The 13206-nt window shown below is 35.4% G+C and overlaps 1 long non-coding RNA gene across 1 annotated transcript in view; it reads left to right on the top strand.

Moving 5' to 3' along the window:
• Positions 1-12271, top strand: part of LOC116069960 — an 18413-nt gene extending 6142 nt beyond the window's left edge. Inside the window, exon 2 of the long non-coding RNA XR_004110230.1 lies at positions 12183-12271. This is a non-coding gene — a long non-coding RNA (uncharacterized LOC116069960). The remainder of the gene's footprint in view (positions 1-12182) is intronic.
• Positions 12272-13206: the final 935 nt, after the last annotated feature.

Here is a 13206-nt window from a genome sequence, read left to right as displayed (position 1 = left end):
TTCTTTTTATTGGTTATTTTATTTATTTACATTTCAAATGTTATTTCCCTTCCCTGTTTCACCTCTGCAAACCCCCTATCCCACTCACCTCCCCCTTGCTTCTATGAGGGTGTTCCCCCACCTACCCACCCCAACCCGCTTCACCACCATAGCATTATCCTATGCTGGGGAATCAAACCATCACAGGTTCAAGGGTTTCCCCTCCCACTGATGCCAGATAAGGCAATCCTCTGCTACATATGCAGCTAGAGCCATTTTCTTCACACATATATTTCTCAAAAGTTGGGTGAAATTCTTTGCTCTGACCCTCTGTTGATAAGTTCTTTTTCCACTATAATGAATTTTGTTCTTAAGAGGTCCTCTTGACCTTTGACTTGTGCAATTAAAATAGGACACCAGTAAATGCAGGTGTTTTGGTTTCACTTGGTTTGCGTTTGTTTTGTTCTATGACCTCTGAAATTACTGATTTTGTAGTTTGGTCCTCGTCATAATTTGGGGAAGATAGCCATTATTTTTTACAATTATTGCTTGCATCATTTTCTTGTTTTCTCTTCTTCTGATATAAACATTACATTTATAACATTTTATTATAAAATTATAATTAGGCCACTTATCCCTCTGCCCAGTTCCTTTCCTTCCTATAACTCCTTTCATGTTTCCAATTCTTCACTCTCTAAAATTCCTGGCACACACACACATACACCCACACACACATGCACACACTCACACACACACACACACACATATATGTATGTGTGTGTGTAACTTTGTGTGTGTGTGTATTTATATGTGTGTGTGTGTGTACAAATATATATATATTTGTATGTATGTGTACATGAACATTAACTTCTGTCTTAAATCTATCCATCTTTCCTTCCTAAAATTAATCATAATTATTTTCTCTTTGCACTAGATATGGATTCATCCAACACATGCAATTAGCCACTTATTTAACAAAATATTACATAGTACTGTCATTTAAGAACATATCATATGCAGAACAACAACCAGTTTGTAATTTTTACCATGGATGCTCTATAATCAGTGTATCCAGTCTCAGTTGCATGGTTTACACCCATACCCAAGACCATACAATTATTTCTTTTAGTTAATCTCTGGTTTTGTGGATTTCTGTTCAGACATCAATAGTATTTTATGACTCACATCTTAGAGGATATGAGCAAACATCTACCCACCCCAGTGTAGGCACTGAAAACTGACAAAAGGTTATATTCCATGAAAACCCAACTTGAAAAACCAATGACTTTGTTGGGGTTATGTGCAAATGTGATACTGAGGGGCTACTGAGAAGAGAATGGGTGACTCCAAGGCAAATACATTACTGAAACCTCATTCTATCATGGGTGGCTATTTATAGTTGTTCCCTGTGACTTGCCAGAACCTCAAAAGGTCAGAGATTCTCTACTCAATAACTCTTCTCTATTTCTATAACTTAAGGGACAGGCCTTTTGATTTTTTTTTTTTAAGTTTCAGATTTCCTCAGTTGGCTTAAAGCAAGTGTTTGAGGACTGAATACTATAGATTTATATCATGACTGTACTGCTAACTAATTAATACTCCCTAGGAAGATTATTTTTCTTCTATGTGTTTTTTTTTTAAATCATCTAAAATTTAGATTGATAATAGTAAGTCATTAGTATTATCATGATTAGTAATATCACAATGATTAAATATGTTACAGATACAATCTTTCAAACTGTATTAGTGAGGTTGGCGCTCAGTTGGTTGAGTGCTTGCCTACCCGTAATGGTGCTCTACATTTGATTTTTATTTGTGACTTCACACAGTTTCAATCTCACCACTCAAAAGGCAAGCATAGTAGAATTTGAGGTTTAGAGCCATACTAGGCTGCATGACAAGTTCAAAGCAAGCTTGGAAGACATGAGATCATGTTCAAAGGGCAGGTATCCCTCAATACAAACTAATAAAAGCAGTATTGTTAGCAGACAGTAAGTATTCTATAAGGCTAAAATCCCATCTACAGTCACAAAACTCGGAGGCCAGGAAGTACTTGCTGACATGAGCCTGATATGGTTGTCTCTCTGCCAGAGACTGAAAAATACAGAGGTGGATGCTCACAGCCAACTATTGGACTAAGTGCAGGGTACCCGATGGAGGAGCTCGAGAAGGACCTGAAGGAGCTGACAGGGTTTGCAGCCCCATGGGGAAAGCAACAGTGTCAACAGCCCAGAACCCCCAGACTGGACCACCAACCAAAGAGTACACCATGGCTCCGGCCACATATGTGGCAGAGGATTGCCTTGTTGGACATCAGTAGGAGGAACAGCCCTTGGGCCTGAGAGGGTTCAATGTCCCAGTGTAGGGGTAGGGCAGGAACAAAGGAGTGGGTGGGTGGGTGAGAACTCTCATAGAGATAAGGAGAGGGGGGATGAGATAGGGGGTTTCTGGAAAGGAGATCTGGAAAGGGGATAACATTTGAAATGTAAATAAAGACAATATCCAATAAAAGGGAAAAAAGAAAAGATCCTAAAGAAAAATAAAGTTAGAAATTCATTATCATTACAGATGACTTATTAAAAGATAATCATTTTATTGCCATTATTGCAGCCATTCTCTTTCTCCAAGAATTAATGACAGCATATTAATAACTGGAAGTTTGTTTGATTAACATTTTTGAAATTTATCGGGTAAAGACTGAAATCACAGAAAAATCAATGATGATCTTAAAAGTAGGAGAATATCTTCTGTGTGTCATCATGCATTGTATAGTATATGCATGCTTTTCACAGTGATGCAATTTGGATTGTATCAATGGTATGATACCATTTTATATTACAGTGATAAAATTTAATCTATGCTTTTGACTGATTTTTCACAAAGACTAGACCTTAACATTGTTGTTTTTCTTTAATGTATCTGTCTGTTTCTCTGTCATTTAATTTCTTCCTAGTCAGTGGGAAGTTGTAGAGATTAGAGGAAAGAGTTGTAAATTTTTGTAAACTGCTGTGAGTATAAAACAGGCAGATTGACATCTTTTTTTAAAAGATCTAAAAATATTACCTGGCATGACGTATTGACCCCATTAACTGTGTGCTGAGAAGGGCAGAGATAACCTGTCATAAACTTGTTAAGTCCACAAGGAAAGCTATGTGATTCAGGCCACAGTAAGGCCATGATTTAGATGTTGGGTGACATTGGCAAAGAACAGGCAGGTATCAAGCCATAAGAGGATTGTCCCTTGGGTTCATGTTCAACCCATGCTCTCTTATGCTCTCATCCATTAAAATTGCCCATTGTCTGTCAGTCACAATCCAAAATTTCCCCTCTTAGTTCTTTAATCATAGTCTGTATTATTTAGTTTTTCTGTGTCAGGTTTAACTGGGTCCTCATCTTCCTCTCACCGATTAATATCCATGTTGACTTGTTTTGTGAATCAATAATTTAAAATGCAATAATGTACCATGGAGGAATTAAAATCTTCTGAAGTGACCAAATTATTTGGTCATAATAACAACAAACATATTTCAAGTGTTAAGGATGTAATTTAACTATAGGAATTCCTATAGGTTAACCTTTAACTCTGTAAAAGAGAAGAGTATTGTCTGATTTGCCAAACAATGGTAGGGTGGCATGGGAACTCTCGTAGATGTCCATCTCACACAGCTAAATAACAGCAGTGGTAGCTTCTGAACAGGGTAAGCCTCTCCTTCTGAATGATCAGTTTAATAAATCACCTTTAATTCATTAATAATAGACCTATACTCTTGAATACATAAAGGAATATGGCTTAAATAAGTTGATATATTAAATTATAGGTTTAAAAATAAACAGAAAAAACTATGATAACCATATGTTACATGTACTAATATAGAGCATATATCAGAAACAAAGTATGTTAGTTATATAGCTGACAAGAATAAAGTTGAAAGCATTAAGATGGAGAGCTTTTGTGTCTAAGAATCCAAAAAAAACAGCAGTAAATCTAGCATTTTGTATTCTAACCTCATCATTGGAAAAGCCAAAAGGAAAATCACCCTTGGATCTGCTGTGATGGCCGCCACATCCTTACTATTCAAGGTACTGTTTTCTAACATTTGAGAAAATGTAGTTGCTTTTCTGCTGCTGTAATAGAATTTCTTGTGAAAAACACCCTTGAGAAGAAAGGATTTTTCTGGGCTTATAGTTCCAGAGATTATACTATCCATCATGGTAGCAAAGGCACAACAGCAAGGTAATGAGGCAGGTAGACCTTATTTCATCTCTACACAAGAAACAGAAAGGAAGACAAGGAAGAAGGGTGAGGCTACATGACCTCATATACTGCTCCCAAGTGACTTCTTTCCGCAGGAGTCTATCTATAACCTTCTCAAGCAGTGCCATCAGCCAAGGACAAAGTAGTCAAGCATTATGGAGGATAGGGAGCACCTTGTATTCAAAACACATAATCAGATTGCCATATTCACCAACCTGGTGTCTGACTCCGACCAGATTCTCTCCTTTTTTTTTTTTTTGCAACCAAGATTAGAAGCATCTAGAATTTTCTAGCTCTTCAATCTCCATCTTGTTATGATGGATTTAAGTAATTAACTTTTATTGTTAATATATCTTATATTACTCAAGCAGTAGTTGAGCTTTGCCTCTTCTGCATACCCTGTAGTTCTTAAATCTTTTTTCAATATTGCTTGCCAACTGAGAGTCTTAAGTGGAAAATGTTAGAAAACTATACTGTGGTTCCACATATAAGATAAAATTATGCATTTTTTAATATCTTGGACCTTTTTATCAGTTCTTAGACTGACTTTTCCAATTGTCAACAGCAGAAACAATTTCATGGTCATATAATGTTTACACATGCACACACACACACACACACACACACACACACACACACATACACACCTGCCAAAATGATGTTGTGTTAAAAATGATATTCTCCAGAGTTAGTGAGTATATGCAAGCTCTTTATAGACATCTATCCATAAGCTCCCTGAGTCTAATCATGTAAACTAGAGCAACAGCATGCTGAATGTGCAAGGTTACAGCTATTCCTGCAAAATGTCAATTTGCAGCAAACAAAATACTATTCAAGAGATTTTCTCAAATGAATTTAAGGATGTGGTTGCACATTTCAAAATCTTTCCTAATGCCTTGGGCTTTACAAATAAATATTTGGCATTCTCTTTGTGTCTTTTTGTTTTCCTTGGAATAAACATATTATCTCATTTACAATGAAGAATGTCTTTTATAACTTGGAACTATAGCATATGTATGTATGTGCATATGCCTATATATATATACATATATATATATATACATATATGTATACATATATGTATATATATATATATACTATTGTGGAGACTTTCTCAATAAGTACAGGTTTCTACAGAGAGCAGAAGTTGGCATAGGATCCCTGGCAGCTGAAGTTACAGGCAGTTGTGATTTTACCAGAGTAAATTCTGAAAATTAACCTCATTTCATTTGTAAGAGCATATGCTCATAACTACTAAATCATTTCTGAAGCTTTAGAAAATAAATTTTAAAATACTTATCTAAAATCATATTCTTCCAAACTTTTATAATTACATTTACTTACTTGAGTATGTGTGGGTGTCATGCACATATCATGGTAAGGTATATATGTAGAAGTCAGAGGGTAACTTGAGGAGAGTGGTTCTCTTTCCACATTGTGTGTTAGGGGTCAAACTTAGCTTCTCAGGCTTGATGATAAATTCATTAACCCACTAACCTTGGAAAGACCTTTCAGACCTCTGTCTGAAAGCCTCTGAAAGTTTGTATCATGTTATTCAAAGCCAAACACTTGTAACTCTGAGATTTAAATGCCACTAGAGATTTAGTATTGAAATATTCAGAAATGTAAGTTGATGATTTTAACTCTTTCGCACTTATATATGGCTTCTCATAGACTGTAGCTCTTAAATCCTGTTTGATTTCTATAGCATGCTAGAATAATCTCAGCAATATATAATTCAGTTTTTAGCACAAAATTTGAGGGCAGCAAACTGAATCAAATGTCAATATTCACTGTCATTGCCAGTGTAAAGATACATCATATAAAAATAAGTACCCTTTTACAATATTTCTTTGTTCTGCAATGGAAAAAAAGCATTGCAGATCTTAGAAGTTTAATCATCTCTTTTATTTTGTCTCAGAGTTTATTATTACTTTTGTTGAATTCTTTTTTAAAATTAATTAAAATATAATTAAATTAGTTCTTCCCTTTCCTTTTCTCTCTTTAAACTCTCTGATGTCTTCTCCCTCACATACCACCCATATCCCACTTTTTTTCCCACTAAACTTACAGGCCTTTTGTTCATTGGTTATTATTGTTTTACACACACACATGTGAGTAAAATATAAGTATAGCCTTCTGAGTCCATTTAGTGTTGCTTATGTGGTGATTCCAGAGCCAACCACTTTGTACTGGATAAGCATGAAGAGAATGACTAAAAGAGATACCATTTTGGCACCCAATACCAAGAAGTTTCATAAGATAGAAGTATGTGGACCAGTGAAGTGTTATGTGGATAAATGCAGTGATGAAAAATGGTCACAGGAGGAAAACATAAGATGTAAGGAAGGAGAACAAGAGGTCATTGAAAAAATACTGAATGACTGAGCAAATAGAAAAGCAATGAAATAGTGACCTCTCAGATCAAGCAACATGCTTGTTATTGATGCTGCAAGAGCATTATTTCACCCCAAAATATAACAGTGGTTGAAGATCAGGACTTCTTGTCTTTAATTTGGTAAGGTAAAACTGGTTACTTAAAGACACAAATAGGCTGGACAGTGTTGGTGAATGCCTTTAATCTCAGCACTTGGGAGGCAGAGGCAGGCAATTTTCTGAGTTCTCGGCCAGCCTGGTCTACAGAGTGAGTTCCAGGGGCTACATAGAGAAACCTTATCTTGAAAAAAAAACAAAAAAATAAACAAAAAACAAACAAACAAACAAAAGACACAAATAATTTATACAAAAAATGAAAGTCATTTTTAAAAATCAAAAGTACAAAATTCAACAATAGTGGATAGAAATTTATGACAGCATAACATATTGAAATAATTAGAATGAGACTGTTATTATTCATCTTTTAAATATCTTGAGTTAAATTCTTCAAAGACAACAAAAAATGTCTTCCAAGGCAATCGTCGATAACTATTTCACTCATCAAATATCTATTCAACCTTCATTTCTCCAATATATTTCAAAGGTCTGGGTTTCAAAATCAAAAGATTACCTTCCTATTCTTGAATGGATCATATAAGAAAATTGAAAATGCCATCAGCAAAGATAGAGATATGCTGCAAGATCTGTGGCAGATAGGACTGTTTGGACCTTTGGGTAGATGTCGAGACCCCTGGTTGGAAGAGCTGAGTAGTGACTGTTGTGGGAAAGGCTGCTGGGGGCTGCTGTGGGAAAGGCTGCTGGGGCTGCTATGCCTGGATACTTCCTAAAGGAACATGGACTTCATGGGGCCTGTAAAAGATGAAAACCTTAAGTGAATTGAGAACACAAGAGTAAGATGTTAGTATTCAGAATGGAGCAGCTGCTTATTAACATGGATTAACATAGGTAAATGGATAGCTGCTGAAACAAATAAATCTTATGGTTTTTCAACCCGGCATTCTTTTTTTTTTTTTTTCGGACAATACAAACAGAATAAATTTTGTTTTTATTATCAGCCATATAACTCTAATTTACTTCTTTTCAGTTTAGGAAACACAATGTAACCTTAGTTTATTAATTAAAGCACAAAACAAAGGAAAATAAGAAAAGGGATAGTAGTTGACATCTATAAAGCTTTGTACATGGTTTATCAAACTTCTTCTGTGGACAGGTAAGGCAGTTTACTGTTGAGACAAAGTAGACACTTCTTTTTTCTTTTGTCTTTTTCTTTTATTGCATATTTTATTTATGTACATTTCAAATATTATCCCCTTTCCCAGTTTCCCCTCTGGAAACATCCTATCCCATCCTCCCTTCCCCCTGCTTCTATGAGGGTGTTCCCCCACCCACCCACTCCTGCCTCCCCACCCTGGCATTCCCTTACACTGGACCAAGGGCCTCTTCTGACCAAGAAGGCCATCCTGTGCAACATATGTGGCTGTAACCAAGGGTCCCGTCCCTCCATGTTTATTCTGGTTGGTGGGAGTTCTGGAGGGGGTTGGTTGGTGATATTGTTTTTCTTCCTATGGGGTTGCAAGGAATATGAATGGTTTTAATGTAGAACATAAAGGTATCTAGAAGACTTCTGTCTTACATCTGAATATTCCTGCTCTATACATCAATTAATATATCTTCATAAGAGACAAATCTGTTTCTTGTGTTGGTCAGCTAGGACACTGACCTGTGGGGCATGCCCTCCCTCTCCCCTCTATATTTAAACTCCTTGGTGATTAATTTTATTTTCACATTGTCATATAGTTGTTAAAAGTATATTCATGATAGCCTTTGTACTTCAAATTACAAACATTAATAGTGACATTTAGAGGCTTATCTAAAATTATTTTTAAAATATGCCATTTATACAGCCTGGAATTCTATAAATATCACTTACATGAACTTAATTATTCAAATTATCCTTGTTCATTTCTTAATGAAATGAAAAGTGGGTTAGTGCTAATCAATTATAATTTTAACTCAAAAAGTATGTTTCATATAAGCTTTTTCTATAGATAAGCCATTAGAGACCCATGATATTATTGTTTTATTATTTATCAGTGTATGAGAACACACATATACACACTATCATGAATGCAGATGTTAAGCACCAACACAGGATAAAATTCAGGAACAGAAACACTAAGGACTTCTGTTGCATGTGATAGACTCCCTCAGAGGACTCCCGAATGCTGCAAGGGACTACTGTTCTCAGAGCTTACCCTCACAGTTCCTCCTTACAGGAACAACATTTACTAGATGGGAGAAGACAGTGATGTCAAATTAGATTTATCTGTTAAAAAACAAAACATTAGAGTTCATATGGGAAAGCCAGCAGAAAGACCCTATTGATCTGTGACTGAAAAATGAAAAATGATAACAAAGAAATGGCTCCATCAAATTGCAGATCTGAAGAAATATGTCCCTTGAGGTCCTTCACAGACAGCATCAGTGGTGGGGAAAACTCATGCTTGGATTCTGGGAAGGAAGGAGATCAGGAGGGAGAAGGAGAAAGAGTCATCAAAATGATCTCAGAAAGTAAGAGGCATGACAAGACATTAACAATGACAATAATGGAGATCAGAACTCAATCTGGGTTCTGAATTACATTAAGGGAGTAAGCTAATTGAGCTTCTGAAATTTAGAAAAATATGCTAGTTTAAAAATTCTCTCAATGACAAAGATTTATATAAAGTCTATGGTGTGAAAAAAAAAACAAAAAAACAAAAAGCAAAAAAGTTTTCCTACATTAAGCCGTCAGGGATACCTTGAATGTGCTTAGTTTCTTTGATATTATTTTGGTCTCTGTGTTGAATTAACATTTTGTAGGATATAAAACTATTCATTATATATACAGTGGAATAAAGGAAAAGGATATAAAATGGTATATTTTACTTAGAGTGAAATATCTGTCTTCTGACATGGTTTGAAAGTTAACTTCACCAGGGGGTACAATTTTTTTCTCCCAAATTTCCCCTGGCTACCTGGATTTGATTTATTTTTATAATGTTAGTAATATATATTTGGTAAGTGATAATCTTTTTGCATATTTCCTCACTAGTTATATGTATCCCCAGCAGTTAAAAAGATCTTTCCTTGGTATGAAAGAATACTATATAAGAATGTACTCTACTCATAATGCTGAGTTATACTACAATGAAAACAGAAATAAAATTCCTGCCCATGACTGTGACATTTTAAATGCAGTCATATTTATGCAGGTAGATTATTGGTTTTGATTTAATCTGCGCAAAGCCCTGTCACCTTAGGGCTATTGGCAAGTCTTAGATAATAATTGCAAATGTTGTGCTAATAACAACAGGAGCCTTTTACATATTATCTAGTGGTTAATTATCTGAAATTATCTCTAAAAAACCATGTGTACTAGTTATCTCGGAAAGTAATCGGATATTCTCTCGGTTTATCAAAATAACCCAATCAACCTGACTATGTATGAAAAGACTCTGGAGTCCCTTTCATTGTAACCTGTTTTGGTTTGCCTACATTTTCAATGAATTTTCTGTATGTTTTTGTGTGCCCCCGACATGTTAAGAGTCTTATATTTTTAATCCTCCTAACTTTATTTTGAATGAAGCATTTCAGAATCACATGGGTGAGGCTCATAAACTCAGTATGTTTCTAATAAGGCAGCTTTCCCTTTGTCTGTGCATCTAATGATTCTCCCATATTCTTCATTTCCCTTAATTTTTCCTTCTCAAAATTAACCTTGCTTTCTATGTGCTGTAAATAACGACAAATCACAAACCGTTGCAGCCTGAGAGTTTGACCAAGATAAAAGCAATCTCTCAAAATGTCTTAAAAGATTTAGCACATAATAAACTTTTGGGGAAATTGTCATCTTAAATTAAACCCAGCTTGACTCTGTGCTTAAGTGCTTAAAATAAACTGCCTCCTCTCTTTCTGTCTCCCTGTGTGTGACTGTCTGTCTCTTTCTCTCACCATCTGCATGTCTCTGTCTCTCTCCCTCCCTCCTTCCTTCACTCCCCTCTCTCACACCCATTCTGATATCTTGATGAACAACAGGGATTATTTTCTCCTTAATTTCTTGCTTATACTGGACATGCTATGATGGATATTAAGAACAATGTTACATTTGAATATGCTGAAAATCATGATCTATATCAAGTTCTTATTTTGCCAAAGCTGCCCACAATATAATAACATTCTGAAGGAGTTATTGTTAATAATGGGGTTGTACTCAAATAAAACTGACTTATCCAATGTAGAAGTGCTTAATTATTCTGTGGAGCAGAATCTTACACTTCTTAGAGATGACATTGAAATGTCCTTTGAACATTAAGAATGGGTCACCAGGATTGAAAAGATTGACAGCAGGGAGAAGAACATGAAAAATGAATTTTATATCTTCAGGTTTCATTTCAGTGCATAAGAGGGTTTGAGTTTTACTTAAGAGATTTAGCTATGGCTGAAATATGTACTATGAAAGAGTAAGAGGTAGGCAAGAATGTAGACCACCTATGAAGTTAGCTCTAAACAGAGTCCTGCAGAATATAAAAAGGGATTTGGACTTTTACATCATGAATAATGGATGTGATCAAATGCTGTGTTTGGCTTTTTAGATTTTTCTTTACATTTAACTGATGTAAAATTTTGATTTTTGTATTATATGAAAGATATGCAATGTTCTAAGTCATCATCTGTACTCTTCATACATGGAAATAAACTCAGACTATAAAAGCTCTGCCTAATTTTCAGAATATAGCTATTTAATTATTCCCAAGCTCCATAAACCTAACACTAAGAGTTTATAAGCTATAATTAATATATTTAAAATGTTAAGAATATTAAATTTTACCTATTTCCTGTATTTTGTATATAATCCAAGGGGACTAAAGAAAACATTATGGGATATGATATAGCAAAATCCTTAAGTGACCAGGTTTGTAAAATCCAATCTCAATCAAAAGCACTGCAGTGGCTATTCCTGGTTGTCAACTTGACTATATCTGGACTGAACTACAATCCAGAATTGGAAGGCTTACCTGTGATCCTAATCTGGAGGCTGAGAGATACAAGTTTCTGACCTGGATCTTGGCATGGAGATCTTGAGGCACAGTGGCTATGAATCCCAGAAGATTAAGACAGGGAGATCTCTGAGTTCGAGGTCATTTAGGATTAAAGGTGTGGTGGCACACACCTTTAATCTGAGGATACCTTTTGTTGGAGACCTATATAAGGACATTGGGAAAAGAAAGGCTCTTTACCTGCTTGCCTTGTGGGACTGAGCAACTGCTAGAGCCTTGAACTTCCATTCACTGTAAGTCATCAACAAATTCCTTTACTGTATAGAGACTACCCATAAGTTCTGTGACTTTAGAGACCATGACTAATACAGGCACCAAGACTCAAAGAACATAAACCTCTCAGTGAAAGATGACTTTGCAATACTGTATCTTATTGGAGTTTTATTTTGGAGTTTTATATCTTATTTCTTGTTGTCAGTACACTTAGTTACCTTCTTTACCTTTTCTTCTAGAACCAAGAACCTTCCTGAACCAGGAATACAGGAGATATACAACAACACCAAGCAGTTCTTATTTATAGTAGTGAATAAACTGCCACAATCTTATTCAAGTGTCTAAGTCTCCAAATGGTTAACAATGAGCTGCATTAAGCTTTGTATCTACATTGCAAATGAAGAAAGAAATGAACTTTAAGCCCAGTTATGAAGAGAAATATGACAAAGATCCTGTATTAAGTGACCTGTAGAATTATTTTAAACATCATGTCATGTGATTTTAATAAAATATCACTAAATACTCATCCTTAAGGAGACAGAAGGGTCAAAGACACCATAAAAATGCTCACAATAAACTAATCAGGGCTCATAGGGTCTTCCAGAGACTGAACCAAAAATCACCGAACCTCTAAGGTCTGACCTAGGTTTTCTGCATATGTATTATAGTTTCATAGCTTAGTGCTCCAGGAGGTCACCTAACTGTGGGAATAGAGACTGTCTCTGACTCTTGTTCATGCTTTTAGAACCCTTTTCCTCCTACTGGATTGCCTCATCCAAACTTAATATAAAGGTATATGCCTAATCTTATAATAACATGATATGCCACATTAGGTTGCTATCCCTGGGAAGTCTGTCCTTTTCAAAAGGGAAATAGAGGAGGAGTAGATCTGGAAGAGAGAATAGGTGGTAGGTAGGGATTGAGAGGGGAAGAGAAAGGGAGGGGAAACTATGGTTGTGATGTAACATAAGAGAGAAGAATAAACAATAATTAAAATAGAATGCAATAGAACAGCATTAGTATCATTTCATTATAAATTAAGCCAAATTTCTTTATAAATGCTCACGTATGTGCATAAACTAAGGATTTGTGACAAACACACAAAACGTTCCTTTTTTCTTGAGTTATTAGTCTCATGAGAATGTACTTTTAAAGCCTTCATTTTATATTTTGGTAATTAACATTCTCTCTATGGCTTTGTTTCAACCTTTTGCTTTGGGTTATGGAGTATGTTCAGCTGACTCAAGCAGAACTTGTCCACAA

This window comes from Mastomys coucha, unplaced genomic scaffold, assembly GCF_008632895.1.
Source record: "Mastomys coucha isolate ucsf_1 unplaced genomic scaffold, UCSF_Mcou_1 pScaffold22, whole genome shotgun sequence".
NCBI classification, from domain to species: Eukaryota; Metazoa; Chordata; class Mammalia; order Rodentia; family Muridae; genus Mastomys; species Mastomys coucha.
The sequence above is the reverse complement of the archived record's forward strand: the minus strand, read 5'-3'. Positions and strand labels throughout refer to the sequence as shown.